Source organism: Alexandromys fortis, unplaced genomic scaffold (assembly GCF_014885135.2).
Source record: "Alexandromys fortis isolate MF-2015 unplaced genomic scaffold, M_Fortis_MF-2015_v1.1 scaffold_107, whole genome shotgun sequence".
NCBI lineage: Eukaryota > Metazoa > Chordata > Mammalia > Rodentia > Cricetidae > Alexandromys > Alexandromys fortis.
Genome location: NW_026067987.1, coordinates 2,295,065 through 2,306,346, shown reverse-complemented (window position 1 = coordinate 2,306,346; position 11,282 = coordinate 2,295,065).

Below are 11,282 nucleotides of genomic sequence, written 5' to 3'. Positions count from 1 at the left end.
TGTGTGTGACTGGGAGATGAGACAAAGCTTCAGTGCAGAACTAGTATGTTTAAGGCGTGAGGAACGACCAGTTTCTTCATTGTGGCCAGTTCTGATGTGAATTGTTCATTGTGGGTTCAATTTATCTCTCAGAGTATCTCCCTGGTAAGCTGTATAGCACTGTCCTTTCCCAAGAGCTGCTTTCCTGAGCTGATAGCCCCTGGACCCAAGAGATGGTCATGTGAGAGTTGCAAAAATAATGGTTAGGAGGTCACCAGACATTGCCTGCTGCTACTCTCCATCTTGGACTTCGTGTTGTTTCAGATCCTCCGGTGTGTGATCTGGATGCCTGTGGTAATGGTCCAGCCAATGCACATGGGGCAAGAAGAATTACCTGAAGGAATGCTTCTACAGTCGGGTCCCTTCTGTGTGTCTGCTCCCTTCTCTGCTGACTCTGGGGTGCCGTTCCAGTTATCTTACCTAGGCCTACTCCAAATACTCATTGTCATCTATTTCCTTCCACTGTGACTTTTCTGGGCTCAGTGATGACCCTGAGTATTTAGTCAACATCTGAGAGGATAGGATTCCACCTGCCTCTTTATATGTTTTACACATGGTGGGTACTTAGGTGATGTTTGTGAATTGACCTCAACGGATTCACTACCAAGCTCATTATGAGGAACAAGGCTGTTTCAGTATGATGAACAATTATGTTTGTAAAATTTACATATAAAAACCCAATACACTAGAATAACTAAGTTTAGTTAGTACACATGAGCACTTAGTAAATGACCAAAAAGTAAATAGTAATTGGGTAACCTGAGGACAGGCTGCCTGACTCTTCTGTAAAATTATTTCTTAGTACTGCAGAGATAACGTTCTTTTTCAAGGGAAGAAAAGATTACTGGAGGTCAGTTGTGACTAAATCTTTTAACACGTTTCATGAGTGCTTGATGTTTTTAATTTTATTTACACCATATATTTGTGAGTTTTGAGAAGCTGATTGCAGAAGTTTTGGTTGTGAAACAAAACTTCTCATCCTGTTTTAACAAAAGTCTACATGGCTCGGCCTGCAGGATGATTCAGTGGGTATTGGTGCATTCTGCCAAGCCTGATGACCCGAGTTCAACCCCAGGCATTCACAAGACAGAGGCAGAAAGCTGACTCCTACAAGCTCTCCTACAAACTGCCCCTGACATGTGATGAATGTAAAGAGTTCCTTTAAAAACCATTTCATGCCCCTTTGATATTCTAGGCAGAGAAGGGAAAAAGGCTACCTGTGGATAAAATTCCATTACATCTATTTTCCCCCTCCTTATAAGGATGGATAGGTTTCCTTCAATTTGGCAACCATTGCTTGCAGATAATAAGTAAAATACATGAACATGTTATTTTAAACCTGTGTCTGTAGTCTCAGTTGACAATAGGGATATTTGTATTCTGTGAAGTCATAAAAAAAGGCTCAATTTTGAGCAGAGTGCTAATAAATACATACAAAGCTTTAACTAAAGTACCTAATTTTATTTTTAAGTTTAAGTAAAATATTATCCAATCACATTTAGTAAGATTTTGGGTTTTAGCCTTAAAATCACTAGGCACTAAACCATGTGGTGACAACTGGTGGAACTCTAAAGTTGCCGTTGCTGACTGCAGGTCACCAGTGGCGTTTTTGAATGCTGACATCAGAAAGGTTCCTATGGCATTAGGTTTCTGTAACTCTGCAGGAGTTAGTTGGAAAGGTGAGTGGGGCTATTCGGAACTACCATTCGGGGTATGGTGGATGTACAGGCAAGGTTCTGGGGTACTTAATTCCTGTCATCACAAGTAAGTAGTGCTAATGAGAAATGCCCCCCATAGGCATGGGTCCTTGAACACTTGATCCTAATTGGGTGCTGTTAGGGGAGGGTATAAAACCTTTATGGGGTGCAGGCTTACTAGAGGAAGTACGTCACTGGGAACAGGCTTCGAGACTGTGTAGCTTCTCTTCAACCTGGTCACTGTGTGGATAAAGAATGTGGTCAGCCATTTTGCCAATGGCTGAGGAAACTCCATTTTGTATTAGGCACCCATTTTAGTTGCTGTTGGTCTCTGGCCTAACTTCTTGAAAGACAAGACAGCCCTTGATTTCTTGCCCCTCCCCAGAGTGGCGTAACTGTTGTGGATCAATTAACTGCTTGCTCTGGGTTCTGTACCCTGACTCTTTCTGCTGTGGGGAGTAAAGCAATTAGTTGCACATGTAGCTGTAACTTCTGCAGAAATGAAGTAATTGTGGTTTTTGACTTTAAAAGTCTTCCTTCAACTGCTTCAGAGCACCATGTCTCTGATTCGCCTTAGGGTCTTAATAACTGGCTAGCAGTTCTGATAACTTTGGCTACTTATAATCCGAATTGAGTCTGTAGGTCACTCCTGGTGATTTGGAACTCAGTAACAATGCCATGCCGAGCAGTCTCCACCATGACAGGTACTTTATCCTTTGGAATCATATGCCAAAATAAACACTGTCTTCCTTACATTGCTTTTACAGTTATTACAGTAACAGATAAGTAACCAACACACCATCTTTAGTGGTAGATATTAAATTCTCATCCTACAGAAGGAATAGCAAAGGTCACATAATACAAACTGGTTTTTGACTCTGTACTTCTCTATAGGTTTAAATTGTCATTTTGTGTTTAATTTTTATTCATGCTACTTATTATTATTATTTTATTCATGCTGTGTCATTCCCAGCCTCCACTTAGGAGAGAGCAAACTGCCCTCCCCATTAACAGCAACAGTTATCCCTGATGCCTCCAAGGGAGAAATGTAGAAATGCCTTTATTTTGTCACTGAAGGATCAGATAAATGAGATTCGAGACAACTTAAAATATTTGGCTGTCTTCTCTGCAGAGGAAAACATCTTAGTGTGGTTGAGGCTCTGTATTAAACAACTATAACCCAGATGGCTTCTGACATAGCAACCTATGTCATAAGTTCAGAACTTCCTCACAGTTCTGAAGCTGGAAGTCCTATATAGATGTATGTCTCTGATTTGGCTTAGAGACTGCAAAACAGGCAGATGTTTGTGAACTGACCTGCACTGACTCATTACCAAGCTCTTTATGAGGAACAAGGATGTTTCAGTATGATAAACAATTATGTTTGTGAAATTTAAATATAAAAACATAATATACTAGAATAACCACTGCAAGGCTTACTTATTTCCTGGGCAAATTTCATATATATTTGAAATATTCATGTAACAAACTTCTATTTGCCTTTCTCTTCTGACTCTGTCTTTTGTGAGAGCCTCCATTCCAATTACAAACCCGTGAAAGTTACTAATTCTCCCCCTTGCAACTCCTGCACCGATCCATTCAGTGCCTACGTACACAGGCAACAATGGATACGTTCAGAAGTACTTAGAGTCAGGCTGGTCCTTCTTGTTATCTGTCTAGGCTGGAAACTTGTTTCCTGAGCTCACTGTGTGTAGCCAGGAGATGGGACAAAGCCTCAGTGTAGACCTAGTATGTTTAAGGCATGAGGAAGGACTAGTTTCTTCATCATGGCCAGTTCTGATGTGAAGGGAGAACCAGTAGATTGCCTCTCTGGTGAAGGCCTACTTCCATGGTCAAGCATTCTGCATCCCTCTGCATAGAATGACTGAATGACTCTCTACAGTCTCTTTTGGAAGGCCAGGAATCTCACTTTGGAGGGCCACATCCAGATCACCTAATTACCTCTTATGAGTCCTACTCTCTACCTGCCTCCCCCAGCACTGGGTTTACAGACAAGCATCTCTGTACCATGGGAATACGTAGAAATAAAGAAGATAGTTAACAATAGATGAAAAGGAGACTGATCTTGCTGTTCAGTGTTTCTTACTTTCCTTATTCATTTCTATTTTGAAACATTCTGAAAGTGATCTTTAACCAGTGTTTGTTTGATTTAAAATACATCAGACTTCAGATCTGTAAAAATAACAAACTTTCACTGTTTTAAGGAGAATGCAAAGACCTTGGTGGAGAAAACCTGATGGGGCTGGGTAGATGACTCAATGGGTAAAGTACACAAGAATGGAGGCCTGAGTTTGGATCTTGGCACTTATGTTAAATCTGGATACAGAGATGCTTGTTTGTAATCTCAGTGCTCGGGGAGACGGTTGAAGGATGTGGAAGAGAAAGGTGGACCCCAGGAGTTACTGGCCAGCTAGTCCAGCCAAACTGGTGAGCTTTAGGTTCAATGAGGTTATAGGTATCAAAAAGTTAGATACAATGTGACAGAGGAAGACACCAGGTGCACACATATACAGACATACACTCATATGCACCCACACAAAGCACATACACACAAAGATACACCATACATACGTATTACACACACACACACACACACACATTGTGCACACCACACATACAAAGAGAAAATAGCTGCTCTTTGACTTTCACCTTTCTCTACATTTCCCTTTGCTTCCCAAGCCTTCTACTTGCCTTTGACCATTGGTGACTTTTCCTACACAGCGTGACTCCCTTTTATTTTGAAATCAATTTGAAGGTGTCATCTGCTTCCTTCATTGGTTTAACCAACTCCTTGAGGGGCTTTATTCTTTATCTCTCAAAGTACATGCAGTTGTAAACTTTGTGCTAATCATTCCTTTGCTTTTATTTTTTTCCCACAAAAAAAGTCATCTCCTCACAGATGGTTGTTGATTCTGCATGTATATTAAAGCGTATGTTCTTTAGTTAGTTCTCTGGGACTTATGAATCTAGATTCTCCCATCCCTCACTCCAGGTTCCATTTCCTTCCTCACTGCTAGTTTGGAAATTATACATTCAGTTTTTTTATGTGTACTTGTTATTTTAGGACCTGTAATGTGCACATTTCAGTGACTAGGTCTCAACAATCAAGTGTTTCCTTTCCTTTTAAACAGTGAGTTCTTACTATCCTTCACCCTAATTGCTGCTTTCCCAGTTTAATACTCTTTTTAGTCAACATTTTAGTTTTGTCTTATTTTTATACTTACGGAAGATGGGCATTGTTGACTTTCGTTATTTTATGGAATCAGTGACTGCTTAGGTTTAGCCGTGTGCTTATAGTTTGTTGACACACCATTCCTCTTTCAGGTTTGAGATATTTCTCTGGGATGGCTTCCTTCTAGAAGAATATAGTCTAGACATTTTTTGTGATGTGAATTTTGTTGGTTAGTTTACTCTGATTGAGACATGCCTAACAGATTAGTAGAGCACACATCTGGGGTGCATATTGAAGTGTTTTTGAGGATGGCTACTAAGGGTAAAAACCAACCCTGAATGTGGACAGCATCATCTAGGAAGTTTGGAGCCTAGATGGAACAAAAAGAGAGAAGAGGGCGAAGCCAGCTAAGAGAATATTCTGCTTTCTGGCTGTCATTAGGTGAGCAAGTACTCCAAAACAGGCTCTTGACACTACGTTATCTTCCTTTCTTTTCTTCTTTGAAATTGTGCATGTATTTGTGCAGTGATGAAAATTCCAAGATAGTGTTTTAATAAGAGTATGTTGCTAGTTGGGTCTGACTTTGCTTGCAATGTCATTATTTTACCCTTGGGTTTTTTTTTTAATGCTTTTTTCGTACTTTCAAAATACAAAGTCAATCTTTTGATTTCTACTCTTGCATTAGAGAGAGCAGTGGTTAATCTTTGGAAGGATTTTATTATTGCTATTATTATTACGCTACTTTTGGATGCTCTTTTTTCCCAGATGCTTTTGTTTGTTTTAATACATATAAGTGTAGATTTCTTTTTATTTACCTTTGTATAAACTGAAGACAAGACCTATCCAAGGTATGGTTGGGGGGGGGACAGGTTTTTTTATTGCAGATATGAGGGAGGAAACAGTCAGAAGTATCTGGAAGGGTCTAGAGAAGGAGAGAAAGTGGTGGACTGAGCATGGTGAGTAGATTGGGCTGGGCCAGGAGAGGAGTGAGAAGGGGGAAGAGTGAGAGAAGAAGACACAGAGAGAAGAGAACCAAGAGAGAGGGGCAAAAAAGGGAGCACAGCCAAAATAACAGTGTTATAAGGACAATGAGAGGTTGGCAGGAGGGAAGTCCATGAGCTGGGGGAAGTTTAGAGTAAGGGGCAGGGTAAGAAAAACCAGGATGTTAGCATGGACTCTGAAATGTGTAGCAGGTACTTGTGATGCTGTGGGAGCCTGGAGGTCAGCATGTGCTTTGGTATGCTAATATTCTCCGCAGATAGCCACTGGTCCCTTCCTTTTGGTGCAGGGAGACCAGCTTCCTGAATTCCTGAGGAAAGCTTCATTTTGTCTATCTCCCAGAATCTGGGGAAGTTAAGTCTCCTTTGGTTCTGACAACCTTTCCTTATATTCCTTGGATTCACACAGTCTGACAGTTGGTATCTTTGGCCAGCTTCAAACATCTCCCAGCCAATTATCTCCTTTACAAATTCCCAGTGGCTGGAGACGTAGTTCAGTAGAATGCATACTTGGCATACATGAGACCCTTGGTCCAACCATCCAACCAACCAACAAAACAAACAAACAAACAAACAAATATATCTGTCCCATTGTACTAGCTCATTCTGAAAAACTAATTAGAAATACTTAGGTTATGCCCCAACATAACCTATCTTTTCTAACTTTTGCCACGTGACCTTTTTGTCTGTGTTTAGTTAATTTTCCTTGGAAAAGAAGAAAGGATGATTTGTTTGTCTTTAGTTTATGCATGCCTGAATGTGTGTTCATGCACCATATGTGTACAGAGCTCCCAGAGGCCAGAAGAGGAAGTTGGAGACCCCAAAATGAAGGGTTGTGAGCCACCACATGGTTTCTGAGAGTGGAACCCTGGTCGCCTTGGAAAGGAGCCAGTGCTCTTAACCACTAAGCCATATCTCTATCCCCAATGATATATTTCCCATAGTAGAAAGAAGAAAATAACTTCAAAATCTAATCTCACCAATCAGATAAGTGCATACACAGAGTTCTGTTAATGCTATTGTTATTATTTGTGTTATATTATTCAGAAAACTTTCAAAGAGTATGTTTATGAGCAGGGTCTCAGGTGATGGAAGAATTATTTTTCCAATATGTTTTTTTCTAAAACCACATTAAATTCATAGCGAAATCCTTATCATGTTGGTGGGGTCACTTCCTCCGTTTTGTTCCTTAAATCTTGTCATAGTGACTCTTAGAATGAAAGTCAAAACAAGTGAAACCCATTAGGAGGTAGATGCCAGTTCCTCATGGATATTCTCTTCTCTGTGCTTACTCCTTGCTTCATGAGAAAAAAAAACCCGCAAGTACTCAGGTCAATCATTAATAAAACTGTCCGTCTAACTATGTCTGAGTTAGGAACAATAAACAATGGAAATACCCCATGTCTGCAAAAGTCAAATTCATCTTCTTCTTAGAAAAACTCTGGTAAAGTTTAGTTTTTTGAAGCTGTTGAGTACTGTTATATAATTTTCTTTAAAAACAAGATTATAGAACTCAACAGAATAGTGAAGCCATGTGCTCCATTGTTGTAGCTTCTTCTGTGGGTCAGGTATAACCTTGGGTGGGTGTTGTTACTGTGGATCACATGGGCCAGTGACTCGGTAAAGGACAAGATGGTGTCAGAGCTTGGTCCCTGAATATGTCACAATGTATATAGCACATGGAGGCATAATTTAAAGCCTTCAGTGTTGCGTGGAACTCCTACAGATATCCTGTGGATTGACCTTCTCATTTTGTAAAGGAAAAACTAGGAGGTAGAGAAGTTAAATGAATAGTTAAGAACTACACAGTCATTAGAGTCATCCGATCCTCCAGTATTGATGGTTTCTTTGTGTAAATCTATAACTTAAAATTTGTGGACCATGAGTAGAAACAGTATTCATTTATTTTCCTTTTATTGAAAACATTCTCTTCTCATATAATATATCCTGATTAGAGTTTCTCCTTCCTCTCCTCCTCCTCCTAGGACCACTTCACTTCCCCTCCTCTCCCCACCCCTCCAGATACAGTCCTGTTTTAGCTTGCATTAGAAAAGCAGGCTTCTAAGAGATAACAACCAAAACATGACAAAATAAAATATGATAAGATACAAACAAAAACCATCACATTGAGGCTGGACAAGGCAGCCCCCAGGAGGAAAAGGGACCCAAGGGTATGCACAAGAATCAGAGTGCACCACTCATTCCCACACTCAGAAGTTCCATAAAAGAGTTAAGATGAAAGCTATAGCATATGCCCAGAGGACCTGGTGCAGACCCACATGGACCCTATGGTTGCAGCTGCAGTTTCTGCGAGCTCAAACAAGCTTTGTGCAATTCATTCAGAGGACCTTGCTCTCCTGGTGCCCTCCATCCCCTCTGGTTCTTAAACGCTTGCTGCCTCTAGGGAGAGGGATCTGATTTGGATATCCCATTGATAGCTTGGTTTTCTCTCTCTCTCTGCATAATGTCTGGCTGTGGGTTTCTGCATCTGTTCCCACCTGCTGCAGAAGGAAGCTTCTCTGATGATAGCTGAAGAGGCACTGAGCTCCGAGTATAGCAGAATATCATTAGGAATCATTTTATTGATGCCATTTTTTTAGAGCAGTAGTGTTTGGCTTTACCCTAGGTCTCTAGTCTGTCTAGTCTCTAGTCCTTGGTCACACAAGCAGTGTTGGGCATGGTTTCCATCGTGTGGAGTGGGCTTTAGGTAAAATCAGACATTGGTTGACTTCTCCCGCACGTTCTGTGCCATCACTGATTTAGACAGATTATCCGTCAAAGGTTTTGTGGCTGGGTTGTCATTTATGTTTCTCTTTTGGTACCCTACAAAGTACCTTCTCACACCAAAACATTGGAACTTAGGGGTGAAGGCTCCATATAGGCACCAACTTGACTTCTCCGTGTTTAATGATTTGTGTGAATGTAGTCCTCGGCAATGGTGCCTTGCTGTCAGTTTGTGGAGAGCAACCCACTTGTCTTAGCAGTGGACTGGGTTGTTTGGGGATTTCCATGGGAACCCTTGTCCAGCAACTCAATTGAATACAACCCAGTACTAGTACTGGAAGCCTTATTTGGTGACAAGAGATGGCTAGTTGGTACACTGTTTCCCCTATCATTAGGAGACTTCCTTATTAGGATTGCCTTTGAGTAGAAAATTTTCTGTAGGGCTGGGGTCTACCCCTCTTCCTAGGGTTCATCTTGAGGACAGTTTCTGGACATTTTGTTGCATTTTCCGGCTTTCCTGTGCTCCCTCTGCCCACCAGGTGGTTAGCTATAGGGCATTGTTTACTCACCTTGGACATGTGGTAATTTCCCCCCTGCCTAGGGGGAATTCCATTGTGCAGCAGCTAGGTATATAATGTTGTTCCTAAACTTGAATAATCGGCATTTGGCTTTTCACCTCATGAAATGACCCAGGTCTCTTGTGTGTTCTTTCAATCTCCAGGCTCTTGCCCGGCTAGTGAATGTTAAAAAAAATACATACTTTGGACAGATTTAATACAGGCATGTCTGGCACCTAATAGTGATAATAATCCTATTAAGAAATGGGGAAGTAGTGCTGGGCTGAAAATCAACACATTGGCCTTTTTCTCTGGAGGCCCACCTGATAGAGGAAAGGAATTAGTCACTCCTTCTTACTCCCCATGGCCTTCCTTAAGACTATTTTATGTGCTGGGTTGTTTAGCAAGTGTGACTCTCCACCCTCTTGACTTGCTTAACTGCCATATTCCTATCAGAACCCAGCTCAAAACATAACCTCCTCATGCTCACCTTCCTGAGCCTCCAAGGCAGGACAAATGCTTGACTAGGTAGATATAATATACTGCCAGACCTTTGGACCATGAATCGCAAATACAATTATGCTTGTACTTATGGTGCTTTGATTAAAGCCCATGGTACTAAAAGTCTGGAAATGCCTTAAGGGTGGGACTCATTCAGTGGGGCTCTTGCATACTTGCCCTTTGTATTGATCTCAGCATGGTCCATATTGTGAAGGTGTTTCATCATTTGTCATCTATTTATTGCACAATGAATAAACAAATTAGGCTAGTAAAAGTTAAGCACTTACTAGTGCTTTTTGATAGGCATGGGGCAAGCTGCAGTAAGCTAAGGGGGGGTGGAAATCATCTGTACTGTGGGATATTTGGTCACAATGTGTGAAAATGTGTCACTGTTTTACCTCGCCTGCCTAGGCACCTTCTGTTGGTTTAATAAAGAGCTGAATGGCCAATTGCCAGGCAGGAGAAGATTGTAAAACTTTAAGATAATTCTGAAGACAATTCTGAGCCCTTTCAGTCTCAGCCGTATGCTCTCCCCTCCGCCTTGGGAACCAAGGCCCTAACAGCTACACAGGCACGTACTGAGATGTTGGGAACTTTCCATCTCCCTGAATAGGGGCAAGATAACCCTTAGGTGTTGACGCAGTTACTGATGTTTTGGCTCAGGCTTTGGGAAAGGGGCAAAGTGACCCTCAGATGTTTTCCCTTACCTCATCTGATCTGGTAACCACTCTCCAGTCAATTATTGGTAATAGCCCTTTTGAATAATCCAATCATAATAGTTAAAGAACAGCCTCCAGACACCCCTCTTCCTTTTGTGCCTTTTTCCTTTAAAAGTAGCCTGTACCAGCTATTCAGGGTCTTTCTGGTTTCTAATGCTGAAAGACCCTGTCATGACAGAATTAATAAAATCCTCATGCTTTTACATCAGCTGTGTTGTGAGAGATGGTCTCTTGGGGCGACTCCTCCTCAGTGATTGAACTCTAGGATCCAACAGATAGGTGGGATTTCTGGGGAAAGAGAGGAACTCTGGGAAGAAGAGAGGTGGGATTTTGCTAGCAAGACACTGAGCAAGTTGAATATATAGAATGGAGAATGGTAAAGAGCCATGTGGTAAAATGTAGATTTATAGAAACTGGTTAACTTAAATTATAAGAGCTAGTTGGAGGCTAAGCTAAAGCCAAACTTTTATTTTTCTTTTTCCTTTGTTTTTTTGAGACAGGGTTTCTCTGTGTTGCTTTAGAGCTAGTCCTGGAACTAGCTCTCGCAGACCACACTGGCCTCAAACTCATAGACATCCGTCTGCCTCTGCCTCCCAAATACTGGGAGTAAAGGGCCAAGCTTTCTCAATTAATAAGTCTATGTGTCATTATTTGGGGCCTGGCAGTTCAAAGAAAGTCCAACAAGAAAGGCCTGTTATACATTTGCCTTAAGTATTCACCATATGGTAGGGAACAAAAAGAAGCACAGCACAGAGCTGGGGGGTCCACACATAGCTGGGGAGTCCACACAGAGCTGGGGGGTTCACACAGAGCTGGGGGGTCCACACAGAGCTGGGGAGTCTCGCCATTCTCCA